Below are 21,204 nucleotides of genomic sequence, written 5' to 3'. Positions count from 1 at the left end.
CCTCCGAGGACAAGAACCTCAGTTTTGTCAGCATTTAGTTTTATGCAGCTATCCACTCCTGAAGCTCTGTTAACTTATCTGTATGTTTTTGGGATGTGGGAGGAAACCAGCGTGCCCGGAGGAAACCCGCACAGTCACTAGGAGAACATACAAACTCCTTGCATATGTTGACCTGGCTAGGGTTTTGCTTTCCAAAGCAATAGAAATACTGTACACAATGAATGAATGGAGGAAGATTTATTAGTATTCAGGCAGAAACATGCACAGATCAGATTCATTTATTTATTTTTTGTGACCCGCTAATTTGTCTTTTAGCCGCTTGCTGTTGCTACAGTCAAACTGCAAAATTATTAGTCGAGAGAGGAGTCCAATTAATAGTAATTGCGAAATTATTAGTGTAAACAAGGTTTCCTCCGGTGGGATGAGTCAGTGTGTGTTTGTGGGGAGGGGGCTGTGCATACACTGTATATTAATATGCAAATAAACACCTACATAGTTATATTATACAGAGTAGAATAGGTCAGCCCTGCTTATAATATTACTTATAGCGCTGGACTGTCAGAAGCTCTGTGGCTTCCGCTAGCCTTGCCTTGCCACTGAGGAAATGTTAGTATAATTTTATATGTAAGGCCAGGGATCCACTGGGCATCGCCAGATCATCCACAAAGCAAACCTAGGCAGTTGCCTAGGGCCTGGAGAGAGTCGAGGGGCCTGATGGATGATAGCCCCACCAAATCTTGTTAAAAAAAAAGCCAGGTGACCATCAGCTGTTGCCAAAAACCTCTTTCTTGCCTAGGGCCCGTTTCATCTTAATCTTTTTCTGGGGATCGCTGGTGTGCCTTGTAATAGCGGAAGCTCTTTGTGCAGCGATTCCTGGGGCGGTTTGCGGTGCGATCAGTGGGTGTTTTTGAAGCGATGTACAATAAACTACAGCATTTCCGATTTGGGTTTTTGTTTAGTTCAGGCGAAATAAAGTTTAAAATACTTATCATTTCTGGCGGCTTCTGGTTTGCAGCCCCGCCCCCAAGCACAAGAGGTCATAGGTGCTTCTGTCTCCAACTGAAGCGTGGATGACCTCTTATGCTAGGAGGCGGGGCTAGGAGCCGGAAGCATGACATCGGCAGACCCGTGTATATATATATATATATATATATATAAATATATATATATATACTAAATCTGGTGCATCCGAGTCTTCTGGGAAGATATACACGACCTACTGTCCTCCCTTTTCCATGGCAGAATCCCTTATACAGCCACAGCACTACTGCTTGGTGCCTTTGGGAATACTTCTCTAACAGAAAATAAGTGTTTCTAGGCCACCTGCTTCTCGTGTATTCTAGATGAGCCATTGCTTTGAATTGGAAAAAAAAACCTGCTCCAGCAGAGATTTCTGATTTTAAAGCTGCAGTCAATGTGGATTTACCTATCTACAAATCAATTTATGAAAACAGAGGCTCACTTAAGAAGTTCTATAAACTCTGGAAATGTTGGTTGTTATAGATAGATAGATAGATAGATAGATAGATAGATAGATAGATAGATAGATAGATAGATAGATAGATAGATAGATAGATTTGATATAATCTGAATGTTCTGCTTATTATTTCAAGTATGTAATATGAGGGGGGGGGGGGGGGGTCTGGACTCCTTGGGGATGATGGGTTAAGGGATTGCGTTGTATTTGTATGTACACTGCAAAAAGTTTAACAAAATGTTTTTAAAAAAAAAAAAAAAAAACTGGTGCATCCATGGTGAAGAGGCATCTTGTGGATTATGCCTCCTTTTGTACCTGGTGTCTCCCTGTGTCCTCCTCTGTCCCCCTTGTGTCCTCCTTTATCTCCCATGTGTCTGCCTGTGTCCTCCTCAATGCCCTCCTCTATGCGCCTTTGTGTTCCCCTTGTGTCCTTCTCTATGCCCCACTGTGTCCTCCATTTGTCCCCCTAAGTCCTCCTCTGCATGAGCATAGTACAAGGAGTCGCCGACATTGCGGTGAGTTGGAGGTTCATATAGGCAGATGTTCACAAGCCAGGAACTCCCAGCATTTGGACTATAAGATGCAGTGACTTTTTTTCCCCACTTTTGGGAGAGAAAAAGTGAGTGTTATAGTCCAAAAAATACAGTACATGTGTATGAACTTAGCAGGGCTCAGAATCGGTGTGTTACCTTTCAAGACGACTAACATTTGTATAGCGCTTTTTTCCTGGCAGACTCAAAATGCTTGCCCTGTAGCCGCTTTGGTGCGCTCAGTAGGTAGTAGCAGTGTTAGGAAGTCTTGCCCTGGGACTCCTTACTGAAATAAGTGCTGGCTTACTGAACAGGAAGAACTGTGATTCGAACCGTGGTCTCCTATGTGAGAGGCAGAGCCCTTAACCAGCCACTTTCCTCTCCTAGATGATCTACAGGTGGTCTCTTACTTATAGTTTCCATTCCAGGCGATTATAGGTTGAATTTGTTTGTTAGTAGAGTCCTGGTAAAACATGAATAAATCATTTACTTTTGGACAACTTTGGATTTGGATATATAGTAACTATGATTTTTGGTTGTTTTCAAAGTGCTTTTCATACATTTTAAACGGTATTGTATATTTTTGTACATGAAGACAACTTTGTATCTCTACAATGTATTAACTCGAGTTTGGAAGCCTGAAGTGGAAATACACATATGAGATAACTAGTTGGATGTTTAGTAGTAATGGTAAATAGATCTTTCCTGCAGTCTCACATTCTTATTTTTAAGAGCTTTAACTCTGTGATATGTAAACAGAAGTATTTGGTTCATTTATAGAGATGGCTCGAACCTCCGATTTTCGGTTCGCGAACTACCGCAAAAGTTCGGTTTGCGCAAACTTTTGCGAGCCGCAATAGACTTCAATGGGGAGGCGAACTTTGAAAACTACAAACATTTATGCTGGCCACAAAACACCTGAAGGGGGGCATGGCGGAGTGGGATAAATGGCAAAAGACCCCGGGAAAAATCCGTATTTGACGCACAGCAGAGTTTTAAGGGCAGAAATCACATTGCATGCTAAAATGGAGGCCTAAAGTGCTTTAAAACATCTTGCATGTGTATACATCAATCAGGGAGTGTAATTAGAGTTCTGCTTCACACTGACAGACCAAACTCACTGTGTAACGCACCGCAAACAGCTGTTTGTGTAGTGACGGCCGTGCTGGACTGGTGCGCACCATGGCGAGAGTGCAGGCCGTGGAGGTGTTCAAGCCCATATGGTCGCCGGGCTGAGGTAGCTCAATGAAAGAACAGTGACTGTCCAGCTGATCGAATTTGGTCTGACCACAATGAAGCAACGACCTTATTATCTATCTTCTTGGGTCAGGCGTGCCCCCCAACCCTAACACACTCATTTAGCCAGTCATTGCTTCATTGTGATAAATAAGCCCCTTCACCGCAGCAAGGTAATGATCACGAAGGGGAATTGGCACATGTACATGCCTTTTGTTTTGTTGTTGCAGCTGCAGTGCAGCCAGAAAAATTAGGCAGGCATGGACACGCACCAGAAAAATTATTATAGCGGCCGCTGCTAGCAGCGGCCTTAAAAATTCAGGAATCCGCCTGGAGTCCTGGACCCTGTTGGTGGTGGCGGAGAAGGCAGTCAAGTGGCCTGTAGGCAGAGATGCTGTGTGGGGAGCGACTTAGTCTTGGGGCAGGCAGTCACACGGCGTGCAGGCAGAGATGCTATGTGTGGGGACTGACTTAGTGTTCGGGCAGGCCTGACCGTGCTTTGCAGACCAGGCATCTGTGGTCAGATGGACCCTTGACCCAACACTGTGTGCCAGAGATGTCACCACTTGCCTTTCAACATCACGGTACAGTTTAGGTATCGCCTTTTTTGAGAAATAATTGCATATCTTCCACTGCAGTGTGTGGCTTTGCTTTTTTGTGCTGCTTTTCCTCAGGTGGTCATCCCATTGCAGTTTGTGCTTTGTAATCATGTGCCTTCGTAAGGCAGTTTTCCCTACGCGGGTCTTGGTTTTTCCATGGCACAATTTTCTTTGGCAGAGAGTACAGATGGCATTGCTCTCATCTGAGGCAGACACACAAAAAAATTTCCACAGCGCTGAGCCCTGCGATGATGGCACTTTGGTGATGGCTGCCGACGGAGTGTTAAGTGGGGTGCCAGAATCAGAGCAGAAGGAGGAAGATATGTCACGCTTCTGTGTGAAAGCTGAGGAAGATGAGATGTTCTGTGTTAAATAGTCAACTACGTCCTGACAATATTGGGGGTTGATGGTACGTGCCTTCTTCTGAACACTGTACTTTGGTCGAGGGCCTCTGGCTCTGCCTCTTGTTTTGTCCATATTGGGGGGGATGAAGTGAAAGGTATGCACTGACTTGACTAATACAATGTACGGTTACACAGGTGCAGTGAACAGGTTGTAGTGACTGCTGGTACAACAATGTACGGTTACACAGGTGCAGTGAACAGGTTGCAGTGACTGCTGGTACAACAATGTGTGGTTACACAGGTGCAGTTAACAGGTATGCACGGACTGGTATATAAAACAGTGTGCAGTCACACAGGTGCAGTGAACAGGTATGTAGTGACTGGTATTACAAATGTACAGCTGTCACACACACAGGTACCCTGAACAGGTATGTAGTGATTGGTATTACAAATGTGCAGCTGTCACACACACACACACACACACACACACACACACACACACGTACTGTGAACAGGTGCAGTGACTGGTGGTATATAACACTGCTCACATAGGTAGGTTCACTGAACAGGTAGGTATGCAGTGATTGGTGTTACAAATGTGCAGCTGTCACACACACAGGTAGTCACTGAATGTGCTGGGCCTGTCAGTGGCACAGTAGGAATTACCAAGGGGCCAAGGGCCAGCTGTGACTGACTGACAGGGCTGTATATGCAACACAAGTGTCTGTGGGACACACACACACACAAAAATAGATCTCAAGAACAAAATGAGCTCTCAAAAGAGCTGTTGAGGGGTGCGTTTTAGCTATAAGTATCAGCAAAGTGCAAGCTAACAAGCCTAACAAGAGCCTATCTAAGCTTTCCCTATGTCTACAGCAGGTTCTCTCCCTTCTCTAATTACTGCAGCCACACGAGTGAGTGAAAAGTCTGACGCTGCCTGCGTTTTATAAGGAAGGGGGGCTCCAGGAGGGAGTGTAGCCTGATTGGCTACCCTGTGTCTGCTGACTGTGATGTAGAGGGTCAAAGTTGACCCTAATGATGTAGTATAGGGGGCGGGTCGAACTTACATATAGTTTGCGGTTCACCGCGAATGCGAACCACCGAAGTTCGAGCGAATAAATTTGCGTGCGAACTGTTCGGGCCATCTCTATTCATTTAGCTCCCACAGAGAAATAATGAACTTTCAGCACTTTGTTGTTATCAGGAGTATTTGTTCAGGCAGATAAAAGTGTTTGTTGCCATTTAAGCTACATACACGTGCTGGTTTGAGCTTGGGCATGGTGGACAATAAAAGGTGCCCATACATCAGATGATGTATGGGCAGATCGACTAAAGGCCCATACACACGTCTGATTTTTCGGAAGGAGGGGTCGTTTGAACGTCCCGTCGTTCAGACCTCCGCCCGCTAAATCGGGCGTGTGTACAGACTGGGCGGATCGCTCAAACTCAGTCTTATCACGCGAACGACAGTCTGTACACACGTCCGATTTAGCGGGCGGACATCTGAACGACGGGACGTTCAAACGACCCGTCGTTCCGAAAAATCAGACGTGTGTATGGGCCTTTAGAGACAGATCTCTCTCTGATCAAATTATCAAATCTGATCAGAGAGAGATCTGTTGACTGCCCATTTACCACAGGCCAATTCCTGATCAATTTTATGCTGAAATCGAGCCGGAAACAGCCTTGTGACGCCACCTCGCCGGCCCAACCTTGTCTCCTTTAATATTCGGCATGCCAGATCTTAAAGGGAATCTGTAATTAAAAAAACCCTCTGGGGGGGTACTTGCCTCGGGAGGGGGGAGCCTCTGGATCCCAACAAGGCTTCCTCCATCCCTCCGTTCAAGTGCCAGGATCCCCCGAAGTGCGACAAAATAAATATTTACCTACCGCAATCCTGTACAAGTGCACTAGCCGCTCTTCATTCATGTTAAGGCGGAAATGGCCGAACCCGATCGTTCCACTCTACTGCGCAGGTGCGAGTCCTTTTGAGCGAGGGAGGGGGAGGGACTGTCCCCCCTCCCCGCCGATGTGTGGCCATGCTCTCCCCTCATGCTGCGATCCCTCCTGCCCCCAAAACGGCCCTCTCCGGGCCCCCCTGGGGTGCAGGGGCTGTAGTCCCTATTGTTACGCCACTGGCCAGACTCCTAGCCAATGAACCCCACAGCTCATACATCTTCCCAGTACTGCAAACTCTACACTTGTAGCCAGTAAAATGGTCTGCATGCTGACCTTCAAGGCGATACACCACATGGGACCCAAATACATAGCAGATCTATTGGAACTAAACGCCCTTCCACACACTCTCCACTCTGCATATGAGACAAATCTGTTTATTCCCATGAACCACTTGGTGCTCGGGCCTTTTCCCATGCAGCCCCGACTCCATGGAACTCACTTCCACAATCAGTGCGAGAGGCTCCTTCTAAGAAAAAGCTTAAAGCCCACCTCTTTTCCTGAGACTTTGAGAGTTCAGAATTCAGGGTCACAGCGTTTTGAGTCCCCAGGGAGAAATGCGCTATAAAAATATAATATTAAGCCTCGCAAGCCCACGTAACAAACTTACCGTAAGTTCAACATCAAATGTAGTCATCATACATAGAGCTAACAACATAATTTCAGTGCTGAGATAAACAACATTGATAGCTGAATATAATCTGTATTTTTTTTCTTTTGATAGCATAACTGTTTATTTTGACACTATAATGAATGAATAACAAGGAGAGGAGTCTTTTTTTATTTTCTTTTAGCTTTCTTTTTTTCCTTCAAAATGCATGGAACATCATTCTGATAAAAGAAAGTGATAATATTGCTGGATTTGTAGGGACATAGCCAAAACCTTTAGAGGCGACTGAACCTTTGCACAAAGTTTTGAAGGGCAATTTGAGAGAGAGAATATATAGAAAACAGTATAAAAAGGGAGGTAATGTGGTGGACTTACCTCCCCATTGATGACTCAGTATTGTCTGTCTTCTAAAAAAAAAAAAAGTACTTTATTGAGTACTCCAAATTGCAACGCATTTTGCAGGTGAAACAGCTTCATCAGGCTGAGTGGGGAGTAACTGAGTGTTTGCTTGCGGGAAACCAGAGGTGCTTGGCTTCCCTTGGGCAAACATTGTTACTCCCCACTCTTCCTGATGATATCACATGCGAAACGCGTTGCTATTTGGAGTACACAAGAGTTCATTTTGTGGAATAACCACTATATTGACTAATCTTTAGGCAGGTAAACCCACCAGTACTTCCCTATTTTAACCTACTTCGGTGCCTCTATTATACTAGAATTATTGATATACTGAGTCCGCCCTGGGTGTTTGGGTGTTGCCCCTTTGTTCCGATGTGCTGAGATTGACTTAACCTTATTGGGGACAGGTTCATGATCCCCATCTGCTAACACAATGGTTCCCTTAGTGGTAACCCACCTTTGTGAGTATTAAAGGATACTCTATTTACATTTTTTGGGGCGTACCACACTATTAACGGTTCTTGATTTCTTTTTTTCTTCTAAAAATTTGAGAGATAGGATGTACTTCGAAAAATAAATACAGAAACAACGAGAGCCCAGATAGTGTAGCACTGTATGTAACGACAATGGAACAAGAGTAAGTAAACGCTACTCACAAAATTAGGTTTCTTAGGTAGGCAACTGACCAATAAGGCATGTGAAAAACATCCTTCTCCTCTCGGGTTAGATGCACTCTATTGAGTAGTGGTCGCTCTCCTGGTGCCAGTGCTCGCAGTTTGAGGCCTTCCTCCAAGGGAGGGTAGACAATATAAACAGTGGGAAAGAGGCAGCCAGATTGTAATAAAACGGTGTAAGGGCTGGTTCACACTTGTTAAAACATATCCGTGGCTCCATTTTGGGGCCAAGAGTAAAACCAGAACAAGAATACCAATGTGAAAAATAGCAGCCGTTTTCACTCAATCAAAGAATGCATCCGTGAGGGATCCAGCTTGAAAAACTGAACGGACGGTCCGGATTTGTCGGGACTTCACAGACCACGGATGGGACTTCACGGAGCCTGGGTACACGGAGGGGTAGTGGCAGGCAATGCAAAAACGGATCTCTCTCCACACAGACACAGAAACGGAGGGCGATCCGGATTGCCTACTGCCTGGGCGTCCCCGCTCCCCCTCCAGCTATGTCCACAATAGCAAAATGGCAATAATGAGCGAGCAGGGAAGCAATTACCTTCCTTCCTCTGCTCACCATGTGACTTCTTGCAATGCTGCCCACTAGAGGGCGGCATTGCAGGAAGTTGTGCAACAAGCAAAGGAAGAAAGGTAATTGCTTCTCCGCTCACTTGCTCATTATTGCCATTTTGCTATAGCTGGAAGGGGAGCGGGATGGGGGAACCCAGGTGAGGGGGGCCCCCATTCCCGCCGCTGTGCTGCCCCTCTTCCTGGCTGCTACCCCCTCCAGTTTGGCGGCTCCCCACGGCCACGGCTGGGGATACGTTTCCACGGACTGGAAACATATGCTGCAAAAAGGACATTTTTTGAAGAACGGGGAGAGAAATTTTTTTTTATTTATTTATTTATATATTTTTTTTTTTTTTAGAAAAAACGGATCCGTTTGATAAGGATCCGATCTGCAATTGGACAAGTGTGGACTGAGCCTTAAAAGCAATAACAGGAGAAAAAGAGGTGGCTTACCTCAGGTATGACAAGGAATTAACCCTTCTGGCGGTCTGATTCTTTCCATATTTTAGAGTCTAAAAGCGGTGCAACTTTTTGCAGGCTTTTAGACCCCTAAAACCGGGAGGGGGGTAATCACACTGCAAAGAGATCTACAGCAGCCCAGCACTTACTCACCTACCTACCTACCTACCTTTGGGTGGCGCTGTAACCCTGTTGTGAGATCGCCCTCTGTCGTCATGACGACAAGCGGCGATCTCACCCTAGGAATGCAGAGACTCGGAGGACAGGAAGGAGAATGGCTGCTGGCGTCTGGATACCCTAGGAGATGAGTAAAATGCCTGCTATTATCTGCACAGTCCTGCCGACGCCTACCACGAGTCACTTTTGGGGTCACCGCTCCTGGCTTGTTTTTTCCACCCCGAGCCTGACTTGTGATAACCGCTAAGGAGGTTAATTCAAAAATTGCACTCATTGCAATCATTTTTGGATGAATCCCGTGTCATCGCTGATCTATGCCGCCTCCTTTTTATTACAAACTGAGAGCCTATTTCCCGCTGTTTATTTTGAAGGACAAAAATTTGAAACAATATAATATATGGGTAGTATTCAGTGTTCAGTCCCATGATGCCTCACTGAGTTTTAATAGTAAGACAACACAACGGAAAGGGAGAATGGGTCATTGAGTAATGATAGAGGGATGGGCTTCATAATGACAGGTATCCTTACGATGGTAATTGCAAGAACGTGACCCCTGAAACATTTGTGTCTCCATAGCGATCTGTAATACACACATTGATTTACATTACCTTGGCAAGTGCAAGTTTGGGAATGAATATTCTGGTTTGCAGGGAAGCAATTTATCTTCACACTTCAGGCTTCCTGTACCGTTAAACAGTCCCCTGCTGAGATTTTCAATAGCTTTCTATTACGGAGCGCAGCAAGACGCCACTCTGCCGCTCAGACAGTGCGGAGGGCGAAATGCAAATCACATTCCGCTATTTCACTTCCCACTAATGAACAGGTTTAATAAATCACCTCAGAAAAGTTTGGCAATTGGGAGCGTTGGTGTTGGGTTTGTGCTGTCTGACTGTTCTATAGCTCTTTGTCGTTTATGTTGTGCGCCTTATGCTGGCAGAGCAGGCTGCTTTATTTTGGGACACACTCTGACAGATCTGCCTACACAGGTGGGTGAGGATTTTTTGACATAGCACAGAATGGAAACAGAAACATAAGCTCCTCTTGTCATCGGTTCTCCTACAGTCCTCATCTACAGCCTAGGATCTCATCAGAGATATGTCTACTCCAGGGGTTACATGTGTCAAGCTGTTGGGGTATTTAACGCTTTAGAAGCCACTTTATTTAGAGGCTTGCAAGTGCTCCAGGCCAATCTAAGCACATTTTTTATTTAATTTCTTCTTTGTTACATTTTTGCTTTTAATTAGTACTGCTGTAGAGCGCATTTATGGCCACTTGTCATTAGGGGGCAGTGTGAGACTATAACAGACCTGCTTTCAGGTTCTCTATTTTCTGCTAGAGAGAGAGATCAAAGCATTCCAAGAATTTACAGCACAACGAATCTGCCGACTGAGGTCAAAAGCAGCGCACTTATCTCAAACTAGAAAACTCCATATAAGGTGTTAATGGGTTAAAAGACCACTATAATGAAAAAGTGTAACATTTGAAATGCACACATATAAATGTATATTTCTCCCAGACTAAAATGAACTACAGTATATATTGCCTTTTTCCTATTTTGCTGTCACTTAAAGTAGGTAGTGACACTCTAACAGATCTGTCAGGTTTTGGACTAGTCCATCTCATGGGAGATTTTCAGGGGTTTGTTTATTTACAAAACCACTAACTGAACTGCATTTGCTCAGTCCAACTGCCAGAACAGTGTGCAGCCGAGTAGGGAAGTGTGCTAACAGTATTTATATAGATCCTTTCCGGGGAGTGCTTTTGTAAAGGATAAAGGTAATGTAAGAATGCCTAAGATGGTAATGGTAAGAATTTTGGACTAGTCCAAAATCTGTCAGCTTTTTATTACCTACTTTAAGTGACAGCACCATAGGAGAAGGGTAATTCATACTGCATAATTATCTTACTTTTTATATGTAAGTATTGTAAATCTAAACATTTTTCATGGTTAGTTTTCCTTTAAAATTACAGTTTTCCTTGTCAATTACAGTCTTGAGATAAAAAAAGAATACAATCAAATACGTAGAAACCGGAGTAAGTTAATTAAAAACACATGGGAGTGTTTGAAAGACGTTTATTTTCATTTATAGAGTACAAAGACGTGAGGCACAAACCGCTGTACCCTGACAGGGCTCCAGGCTGCCAGCGCTGGCCCAGCTCTAAGCCAAATCCACAGAAAGTCATTTTACATTCAAGCCATTCCTGGATAGCAATAAAATCTTCCTTATTAGAGAGGCGTGGAAGAAGTACGGCTATGATGAGGTCCTGTGTGTGGCCAAAGCCTGACAGCCTCACTTCATCCACGCTTCTCAAATAAAGATTCTATTGTTGTCCAGGATCAGCTTCAGTGCAAAATCACTTTACGTGGTCACAATGATGAAGAACACATATTAGAGGTGGGACAAATACACAGTTAGGCCCATTGCACACCAAATCCGCTAGCAGATCCGCAAAACGCTAGACTTTTTTGGAGCAGATTTCAGAGCGATTCTAGGCATGTTTAGAGACGTTTTCTAAACATGCCTGGCGTTTTTGGGAGCGTTTTTGTGTAGCAGATTACAAATATTGTTACAGTAAAAGCTGTTACTGAACAGCTTCTGTAACAAAAACGCCTGGAAAACCGCTCTGATCTCGCGTTTTCCAGAGCGGTTTGAGCTTTTTCTATACTTTACATTGAGTCAGAAACGCTTCTGCAAACCGCCAAAGTGCTGCAGGACCCACGTTTGCGGTGTGCTAAAAACCGCAAACCGCCGGTGTGCACCATCACATTGAAATACATTAGCCAAGCATTTTCCAAGACGGAAGCGGTTTGCGGATCGGTTCAAAAACTGCACGTTGTGCAACAGGCCTTTCTCCGAATCTGAATCTAGAAAGGTTCTTGAATATTTTGAATATCACGAATCCTGTACATAAGAATTGTGTGATCTGTGGTATTGTTGCCCACAGTATAGGTAGCCAGGCAGAGGTGCCCCCAGTATAGATAGCCAGACATGGATAGCCAGGTATAGTTGCCCCCAGTATAGGTAGCTAGCCATAGGTGCCCCAGTATAGGTAGCTTCTAGTATAGGTGCCCCCAGTATAGGGAATCAGGTGTTGGTGCCCCCAGTATAGGTACTTCTGATATAGGTGGCCCCAGTATAGGTAGTCAGGCATAGGTGCCCCCAGTATAGGTAGTCAGGCAAAGGTAGCCAGGTATAGTTGCCCCCCGTATAGGTAGCTAGTTAAAGGTGTCCCCATTATAAGGTAGCCAACCATGGGTATCCAGGTATAGTTGCCACCACCATAGGTAGCCAGGCATAGGTGCTCCCAGTGTAGGTAGCCAGGTATAGGTGCCCCCAATATAGGTAGCCAGTCATAGATAGCCAGGTATAGTTGCCCTAGTATAGGTAGCCAGGCATAGGTGCTCCCAATACAGGTAGCCAGGCATAAGTGCCCCCAGTGTAGGTAACCAGGTATATTTGCCCCCAGTATAGGTAGCCAGGCAGAGGTGCCCCTAGTATAGGTAGCCTCTGGTATAGGTGCCGCAGGGCATAGGTTCCCCCAGTATAGGTAACCTGGTATATTTGCCCCAGTATAGGTAGCCAGGCATAGGTGCCCCCAGTATAGGTAGTCAGGCAAAGGTAGCCAGTTATAGTTGCCCCCCCCCCCCCCCTAGGTGGTAAAGGTACCCCCAGTGTAGCTAGCCAGATATAGTTACCCCGTATAGATAGCTAGGTAAGGGTGCCCCCATAGTTACCCCGTATAGATAGCTAGGTAAGGGTGCCCCCAGTATAGCTAGCCAAGTATAGTTGCCCCATATAGATAACTAGGTAAAGGTGCCCCCAGTATAGGTAACTAGGTAAAGATGCCCCCAGTATAGGTAACTAGGTAAAGATGCCTCCAGTATAGGTAGCAAGGTAAAGGTGCTCCCAGTACAGCTAGCCAAGTATAGTTGCCCCCTTCATATAGATAGCTAGGTACAGGTCCTCCGCAACCTCCCCTCCCCCCCCCCCAATCACTAGGGGAACAGTGAGGAAAAAGAGAGAGTATCTATGCGGGGGGAGGAGAGGAGGACGCGGGAAGCAGTGGATGCACGATAACGCAGCGTCGGCATTCGGCAGATTCGAATTGTTGTAAATAACGACGGTATTCAAATCCACAAATCTTTTACAAAGGATTGAAATGGTTGACCAATACATACGCTACAACAATAGACAAGACAAATAACATTTATATCGCGCTTTTCTCCTGGAGGAATCAAATAAAAAAATGACCGTGTGGATACCACATACAGGTACCTGCATGTCTGGGTGGTGTTTGGATTCACTGCTTTTAAGCAACCGTCTAGTGCAGTTTGAAGGTGAAACCAGAAATATTAAATCTTATTTCAAAGTAAGAATTTTCACTTTGAAGTACACCCGTTACATCCTTCAGCGAAATGGACAACGTCTGTTACCGCGCACAGCTGTTCTCACAGAAGCTGGTGAGCGGCGTAAAATGCAAATAAAAAAAAGAACGCGATGATTTGATCTTTTAAACCTTGTATTGAAAATAGAAAAACATTTTACTTTTCATGTTAAGACTGAGAAATGTTGTTTTCTGAAAAAATATCTGCTTATCTTTAATTTGATGCCAGCAACACATTAAAAAAATTGAGACAGTGCAGTAAAAATACTGAAATATGTTTTATTGCTAAACAAACAAAAAAAAAATACCGGGTGGAACACCTCATAAAAAAATTAGGTTTAATTGAGGACAGGTCAGTAACACTGGATATAAAGAGAGAGAGCATCCCAGAGAGGCGGAGTTTCTAAGAAAGTAAAAAATGGGGAGAGGCACACCATTCTTAAAAAAAGCACATAATTTAAAGTGTACCAGACACAACAAAATACAAAAAATGTATACATACCTGGGGCTTCCTCCGGCATGATCACTCCCACGCCGCCGTCTTCAGCCTTTTGCATCTTCGGTAACGGGTAATGTTATTTTCGGCCAGGCATCATTTAAAAAACATGAGAGTCTAGAGGAATCTTTGCATGTAGGGCATGCGGGCAATATTGGATAGCAGTAATTATCAAGCTCTCTGATGGCACTGCATAAAAGCCAGACCTGATTCTGTTTTGAAAAATCAATGCATGGGCTCAATAACACTTTCAAAAACTGCTGTCTGTGAACACAGTTCATCAATGAACCCAAAAAGTTAAAACGCCATACTGCAAAGAAGAAACTATATATAAACCTGTTCCAAAAACACTACCGCCTTCTCTGGTCTTTCACTTTTAAAGGAAACCAGAGATTAACACTTTGGCACAAAATAAACATATCCCTGATAGATTTTACAAAATAAATACTATTCCTGGTATTTTCACTAGACTGGTGTGCCTTTTTTGTGTTTTTTTTACAAAAACTCCATGCAAAACACAGTTCATCAGAAAAGCATATTATTTAGTGGGCTGTTTGCAAAATGAAATCACCATTTCTAAAAACCTCTTTTTCAATATACTACATACAGGATCTTCTCAAATAGCATATTGTGATAAAGTTCATTATTTTCTGTAATGTACTGATAAACATTAGACTTTCATATATTTTAGATTCAAATACACACAACTGAAGTAGTTCAAGCCTTTTATTGTTTTAATATTGATGATTTTGGCATACAGTTCATGAAAACCCAAATTTCCGATCTCAAAAAATTAGCATATTTCATCCGACCAATAAAAGAAAAGTGTTTTTAAAACAAAAAAAGTCAACCTTCAAATAATTATGTTCAGTTATGCACTCAATACTTGGTCGGGAATCCTTTTGCAAAAATGACTGTTTCAATGCGGCTTAGCATGGAGGCAATCAGCCTGTGGCACTGCTCAGGTGTTATGGAGGCCCAGGATGCTTCGATAGCGGCCTTAAGCTCATCCAGAGTGTTGGGTCTTGCGTCTCTCAACTTTCTCTTCACAATATCCCACAGATTCTCTATGGGGTTCAGGTCAGGAGAGTTGGTAGGCCAATTGAGCACAGTAATACCATGGTCAGTAAACCATTTACCAGTGGTTTTGGCACTGTGAGCAGGTGCCAGGTCGTGCTGAAAAATGAAGATGGAAGCATGAAGTGCTCCAAAATCTCCTGATAGCTAGCTGCATTGACCCTGCCCTTGATAAAACACAGTGGACCAACACCAGCAGCTGACATGGCACCCCAGACCATCACTGACTGTGGGTACTTGACACTGGACTTCAGGCATTTTGGCATTTCCCTTTCCCCAGTCTTCCTCCAGACTCTGGCACCTTGATTTCTAAATGACATGTAAAAGTTGCTTTCATCCGAAAAAAGTACTTTGGACCACTGAGCAACAGTCCAGTGCTGCTTCTCTGTAGCCCAGGTCAGGCGCTTCTGCCGCTGTTTCTGTTTCAAAAATGGGTTTATAATTCCATCTGCTGAAAAGCTTTATGGAGATGAAGATTTCATTTTTCAGCACGGCCTGGCACCTGCTCACAGTGCCAAAACCACTGGTAAATGGTTTGCTGACTATGGTATTACTGTGCTCAATTGGCCTGCCAACTCTCCTGACCTGAACCCCATAGAGAATCTGTGGGATATTGTGACGAGAACGTTGAGAGACGCAAGACCCAACACTCTGGATGAGCTTAAAGAGAACCCGAGGTGGGAATTACTTTTACTATTGGGGCACAGAGGCTGGTTGTGCGCACTAAGACCAGCCTCTGTTGCCCCATCGTGTGCCTCCATGTCCCCCCTGCTCGCCGCTATACCCCCCGCATTGCTGGCTGTGTCGCCAGCTCAATGTTTACCTTGCGCTGTCAGTCAGCGCCGCTCCCCCGCCTCCTCCGCATCGGCGCCACCCGCCGCGTCACTTCCCTTCTATCAGCGGGAGGGAAGGGACACGGGCGGGTGCGCCGATGCGGAGGAGGCAGGGGAGCAGCGCTGACTGACAGCGCAAGGTAAACATTGAGCTGGCGACACGCTGCGTGTCGCCAGCAATGCGGGGGGTATAGCGGCGAGCAGGGGGGACATGGAGGCACACGATGGGGCAACAGAGGCTGGTCTTAGTGCGCACAACCAGCCTCTGTGCCCCAATAGTAAAAGTAATTCCCACCTCGGGTTCTCTTTAAGGCCGCTATCGAAGCATCCTGGGCCTCCATAACACCTGAGCAGTGCCACAGGCTGATTGCCTCCATGCTACGCAGCATTGAAGCAGTCATTTCTGCAAAAGGATTCCCAACCAAGTATTGAGTGCATAACTGAATATAATTATTTGAAGGTTGACTTTTTCTTGTTTTAAAAACTTTTCTTTTATTGGTCGGATGAAATATGCTAATTTTTTGAGATAGTAAATTTGGGTTTTCATGAGCTGTATGCCAAAATCATCAATATTAAAACAATAAAAGGCTTGAACTACTTCAGTTGTGTGTATTTGAATCTAAAATATATGAAAGTCTAATGTTTATCAGTACATTACAGAAAATAATGAACTTTATCACAATATGCTATTTATTTTTTTTAGAAGACCCTGTATACCAGGGGTGTAACAGTAGACCCTGCGAGGGATGCAGCCGCAGGGGGGCCCAGAAGCTACAGGGGGCCCATGGGGAGAGCAGTTTTTTTTCCCTGTCCTGAAACACTGTCAACTAAGGGCACAGAGACAAAAAAAACTTTCTGCTCTCTGCACAGTTGTTCTAATGACTGAATCTGCTCAGCCACTGATAACGAATCATACAAAGATTTGTAGACAGTCCCTATTCAGTGTTCAGCCGGGTCTTGTGTACAGCGCCCAGCCCCCAACCTCTCTCTCCCCTCCCCAAGACTGCTCTGTACTGTAGTGAAGTCTGCAGAGCCAGTTCGGCTCCATTAGAGATGGATGGAGTAGTGTAATAAGCTGAGGCTGGGGGCACACTCGTCTGTCTGTTTTCTTTATGCATTGTCTGCACACCATGTGTGTCTGTATGTGTGAAAACATGCACCTTTTATCACAGTAAATAACGTAATTGATAGAGAAAATGTGTGCAGTGCTTCACTGCTGTCTTTTTATCTGCATGGGGAAAACACATTCAAGTGTGCACTAACCAACTGAATACCATTGGTTTTCAGTTTACCTGTGCAGAAAGCGATGGGCTGGAGGGGCCCAGTTTCTCAGAGGGGTCCAGTGATTTCTAGACACTGGATCCCCCACTCTTGACAAAGCGGCGTGACTGCCGCGATACCGGTAGAGCAGTCTACCGGGGATCTTCTCCTCATTCCTGGGCACCTCGGTCACACCTACTTGGGTCACGTAAGCCTCTTCCTCTTTCTACCACCACTTTACTGTCAGGGTCCCAGCATCCTGTCACACCATTCAGCCACCATTGGTTACCACTGGGCTGATCGTCCATTATTGCTAGCACTATATGCACTTTTTTCTTCACAGGTTTACACTGTCATTATTATTGTGTGTTATGTTCTATATGGTTGTTCACTCGTTCATGCACTTTATTATGAGGCTAACTGAACCCGGGTTCAAATCCCTGCGGCAGCTCTCAATCTGAGCTACCCAGGTGATATATATGTTACGGCCAGAACCCGAAGTTTGGCCAGAACTAGAAGTGGCCGGCCACTTCGGGTTCTGGCCGGCCAATGCGCGAACTGGCCGCTGCGCTGCGGCCAATGTGAGAAATGAAACAATTCCTGTAAGGTTAATGTGATGTTGTGGCCGCAGCGCAGCGGGCAAAATGTATCACACATCTTTACTTTATTCAATGGCATTAAGCCGCCCGGCTTTTTCCTCTGCCTCTCTCTCCTCCCCCCCCCCCCCCCGCCTCTCTCCCCTTCTCTTATGGGCAGCCGGGCGGGGACACGCGTGTCCAGGAGAGTCGTTCCTCGCGGCAGGAGAGCAGAGCGGGGAGGCTGCAGACATTGCTTCTGCCAGCACCCGCTCTGCAAGAACGGCAGGATTCCCCTGCCGCGACGAACGACTCCGGAGGGACACGCGTGTCCCCGCCCGGCTGCCCATAAGAGAAGGAGAGAGAGAGGCGGGGGGGGGGGGAGGAGAAAGGCGGGGGGAGGAGGAGAGAGAGGCAGAGGAAAAAGCCGGGCGGCTTAATGCCATTGAATAAAGTAAAGATGTGTGATACATTTTGCCCGCTGCGCTGCGGCCACAACATCACATTAACCTTACAGGAATTGTTGCATTTCTCACATTGGCCGCAGCGCAGCGGCCAGTTCGCGCATTGGCCGGCCAGAACCCGAAGTGGCCGGCCACTTCTAGTTCTGGCCAAACTTCGGGTTCTGGCCGTAACATATATAATCCTTGCTATTATAGCTATTTATCATTATAATTACCAGTGCAATGAGGTGCTTTCTTGGTTTTTAAATGTTTTTATCTTTCTTTATGGTGCTATACTATATATTTCAATAAATTGTTATACCTTTCTATATTCATGGTGTGGTGCTATATATAGTCATATTCCTTGTTCCATAATACTGCTACTCTGTGACTAAGCACACACCTATGTCTCATAGTTGTGCTGGAACATTCGTTGGTGTATATACAGTGATCTGATGTGTGCTTTCTGAGTGATGCAAGAAAAATAAGAATTAAAAAGGAAAACGAGCAATAAGGCTGCAAGGCTGTACAGAAAGTACACCTTACCCATGGAGTAGGGGCACTTGCACCAGGTCCAGAACGTTGTGATAGATTCTGACCAAGGGCCTGGTCACATAGTTTACAGGGGAAAGACAAAGTGAATGCAAAAAGGGAAAACTCTCAGGGAAAATCTATTTTTTGCTGTTTTTTTTAACAGGCAGTAGAGCACAAGGTGCAAAATCTATTAGGGAAAAAGAAAATTACAAAATAAAATGATCTGTGTAAAAAATATATTGCGTTCTTCTGAATTTGTCGCAGAATTACTGCAGAAAACTGAAATGCAAGTGAAGCCTGAAAAAATGACATAATTCAGTGACTTCTGTCTATTTGAATATTAAGAAGGTTACCTTGGCAAAGGGATTTCTCTCTGAAAACCACATTTTTCAATAAGAATTCACATGAATTGTCCACATAATGGAGCTCTGTCCACAAATGCCTGAGTCGTATTGGGATGATGCTGCAATGGAAAATGCGGTCTGAAAGCTCTATTGGTACTGCTGCTCTTTGGCATTGAGCGCCAAACCATTTGGCTGTCTCTGTCTGGCTAATAAAATCCGTGTGCGTTGTCTGTGGGATCTGAGTGGAAGTTTAGAAGATTTCTTTATATGGGGGTTCACTGCTGGAATTAGTACCAGAACAATGTGTTTTGCCTCTCTGGGACTGGATGCTTCCTTCTCACCACAACTCTGGCACTGTTTTCTACATTTCACACCCAGCGGCAGGGAGAAAGGAGTTAACGATGGAAAATATCACCAAGCTCAGCCATCCAGGAGATGTTGCGGCCCTGCCGACTACGCCAAAGAGGAAAGATTTTTATCATTAAGAGGTGCTCAAGGCAGAACCTGCTGGCTCCTCCACTCCTGGGAGTCTTCCGTCAAAACAATCATCTCAGCACAGGACTGGTGGTTAAATTAGATTACAAGTGTCTGTGCCATGCTATACAACCTTGTGTAATGATTGTGTCTGGCAGCATATGGAGTAAATTGTCTGCCCTGTTGCAGTCCACACACTCTTTTTCTCCTGCAGGCTATGCTTGCTGTTGGGGCAGCTCACTGTGACTTAAGTAATTAGAAATCTGTATAAACAAGTAATAATGATGCTTCCAGCTGGCTGGGAGGATGTTTTGGAGAGACGGTACCTTTACAAACTGACAATATTAATCTGAAATCTGATCAGCAGAGGTGGTTTTTTGACTTTCTGTTAGTCACATGTTGCTATAAACGCTGACTAGCATTGTCGAAATTGTCATGCGAGCAGACCAAGGTTTTTTTCAGAAAGACAAGAGGAAACCACAAGTTTTTTTTAGAAACTCAGCCAAGTAACTGTAGGAGCTCATGCTCATAACCATACATAATAATGTACATTGGTTGGTAAGGGTGCTTGTTTCTGGAGTTTGGGAGACAGAGGAAGCTAGACTGTGATTTAGCAACATGATGTTACTTTTCTTTCCTCGGGAACACCTGGGATTTCTTAAAAAGGAACTCCAGTGAAAATAATGTAATAAAAAAGTGCTTCATTTTTACAATAATTATGTATAAATGACTTAGTCAGTGTTTGCCCATTGTAAAAGCTTTTCTCTCCCTGATTTACATTCTGACATTTATCATATGGTGACATTTTTACTGATAGCAGGTGATGTCACTGCAAGAAGCTGCTGCTTGCATTTTTTGGCAGTTGGAAACAGTTGTAAGCAGCTATTTCCCACAATGCAATGAGGTTCACAGCAAGGAAACTGCCAGGACCATGGTCCTGTGGGAGGAGTTTTCACCACAATATCAGCCATACAGCGCCCCCTGATGATCCGTTTGTGAAAAGATAAAGATTTCTCATGTAAAGGGGTATCAGCTACTGATTAGGATGAAATTCAATTCTTGGTCACGGTCTCTCTTTAAGGGCTCATATCCAGTACACATCAAAATCCCTCTAGCTGTGCAATGCTTGGCAATAAGGATTCACATACTTGATGCCAAAAATTGCAATTGACCATGCGTTTTTCCCCCCGCACACAAATTTGGAAGTATAAACGATATTGTAATATTGTGTAGTGGTAATTCGGACAATATTTTACTAACACTAAACCTACTGTATTCTCACACAAGCCTACCTTCTACCAATGCCTAACGCTAACTAACCCCCCCCCCCCCCCCCCCCACACACACACACACACACACACACACACTCTCCCCACCACCACTGATGTCTAACCCTAACTGACCTCCATCAATGCTCAACCCTAACCAACTTCCTCCACTGATGCCTAACCCTAATCAACCCCACAACCATGCTTAACCCTAATTGCCCCCGGCCGCAAACCCGGCGATATCCACGCCACTGTAAAATATCGGGGAACAAAGATGTTTGGGCGCCTCGTAGGTGCCAACATTAATTGCAGCTATAAAGGGAAATTTAGACGCTGGAGGCAACTGATAACATGTACAAACTGCAGCTACAAATACAATTGTTTCGTTGCAGTAGTCTTATCTGAGAGAGGGCTTTTGCATTTGTCGTGTCAGTAAGGAGTAGGAAGTGAGCTGTTTTTGTTGCTGGAAAAGACAGGAGACAGTTCTTT

At 44.8% G+C, this 21,204-nt stretch overlaps 1 protein-coding gene across 3 annotated transcripts in view; it reads left to right on the top strand.

The window, feature by feature from the left end:
- RAD18 (RAD18 E3 ubiquitin protein ligase) overlaps positions 1–21,204 on the top strand; it is a 618,600-nt gene that overhangs the window by 589,987 nt on the left and 7,409 nt on the right. The window lies entirely within an intron of this gene.

Source organism: Hyperolius riggenbachi, chromosome 9 (genome assembly GCF_040937935.1).
Source record: "Hyperolius riggenbachi isolate aHypRig1 chromosome 9, aHypRig1.pri, whole genome shotgun sequence".
NCBI lineage: Eukaryota > Metazoa > Chordata > Amphibia > Anura > Hyperoliidae > Hyperolius > Hyperolius riggenbachi.
Note: the sequence above shows the minus strand (reverse complement) of the source record. Positions and strands in the feature narration are given on the sequence as shown.